This window comes from Rattus rattus, chromosome X, assembly GCF_011064425.1.
Source record: "Rattus rattus isolate New Zealand chromosome X, Rrattus_CSIRO_v1, whole genome shotgun sequence".
Lineage (NCBI taxonomy): Eukaryota > Metazoa > Chordata > Mammalia > Rodentia > Muridae > Rattus > Rattus rattus.
Genome location: NC_046172.1, coordinates 63,686,531 through 63,687,917, shown reverse-complemented (window position 1 = coordinate 63,687,917; position 1,387 = coordinate 63,686,531). Strand labels below are relative to the sequence as shown.

At 39.1% G+C, this 1,387-nt stretch overlaps 1 pseudogene; it reads left to right on the top strand.

The window, feature by feature from the left end:
- The first annotated feature begins 206 nt into the window (after positions 1–206).
- On the top strand, positions 207–986 carry LOC116887950 (annotated as a pseudogene).
- The last annotated feature ends 401 nt before the right edge of the window (positions 987–1,387 follow it).

The following is a 1,387-nucleotide window of genomic DNA, read 5'->3' as shown; positions in this document are numbered from 1 at the left end:
ATAATAAATAATGAAAACTTCAATATTCTTACACACATTATGTGTGTGTGTGTGTGTGTATGTCTGTTTGTATATATATGTATATCTTGATGAAATTTGATGGAGAAAAAATGTTGATATTATAAACAAAGTAAAAAATATTCATTCTTTCTGCTCTTTGACGTTGCTGAGGAAGCATCCCTAAAGGCTCTCATCACCCTGCCATCATGTCTAAGTCAGAGTCTCCCAAGGAGCTAGAACAGCTGCAGAAGGTGTTCATTGGAGGGCTGAGCTTTAAAACAACCAAGGAGAGCCTGAGGAGCCATTTTGAGGAATGGGAAACACTCCCCCACTGTGTGATAATGAGAGCTCCAAATACCAAGAGATCCGGAGTCTTTGGGTTTGTCACATATGCCACTGTGGAGGAAGTGGATGCTGCCATAAATGCAAGACCACACGGTGGAAGGAAGTTCAGTTGTAGAGTCTAAGAGAGCTTTGTCAAGAGAAGATTCTCAGAGACCAGGTGCCCATTTAACAGGGAAAAAGATCTTTCTTGGTGTTATTAAAGAAGACACTGAAGAACATCACCTACAAGATTATTTTGAGCAGTATAGCAAAATTGAGGTGATTGAAATTATGCCTGACAGAGGCAGTGGAAAAAAGAGGTGTCACTTTTGATGACAAAGATCTGTGGATAAGATCGTTATTCAGAAATATCATACTGTGAAGGGTCACAAATGTGAAGAAAGGCTCTCTCGAAGCAAGAGATGGCTAGTGCTTCATCCAGCCAGAAAGGTTGAAGTGGTTTTGGAAAGTTTAGTGGTGGCCTGGAGGTGGTTTTGGTGGCAATGACAATTTTGATTAAGGAGGGAACTTCAGTGGTCGTGGTGGCTTTGGTGGCAGCCATGGTGGTGGTGTATATGGTGGCAGTGGGGATGGCTATAATGGATTTGGCAATGATGGAGAAGCAATTTTTGGAGGTAATTGGAAGCTACAATGATTTGTAATTACAACATCCAGTCTTCAAATTCTTGTTCAGATGAAAGGAGAAACTTTGAGGCAGGAGCTGGTCCTTATGATGAGTGGATGCCAGTACTTTGTAAACATAAATAATTATTCTCAGGTTCATATCTACGACTAATTATATAATAGGTTATTTAGTTTTCTGTTCTGTGGAAGGTGTAAAGCATTCAACAAATGCTTTTACTGTAGACCTTTTTCACCATGCTGTTGATTGCTAAATGTAAAGTCTGATCATGACGCTTGAATAAATGTGTCTGTTTTAATAAAAAAAAACTTCATGTTCGCAAAAAAGAATCCCACCACCAGAGAACACTGAGCAACACTTTGTAGTAAAGAAAGGAAAACACATAACTGAGAAACTATACAAGTTGAAAAACAAATGTGA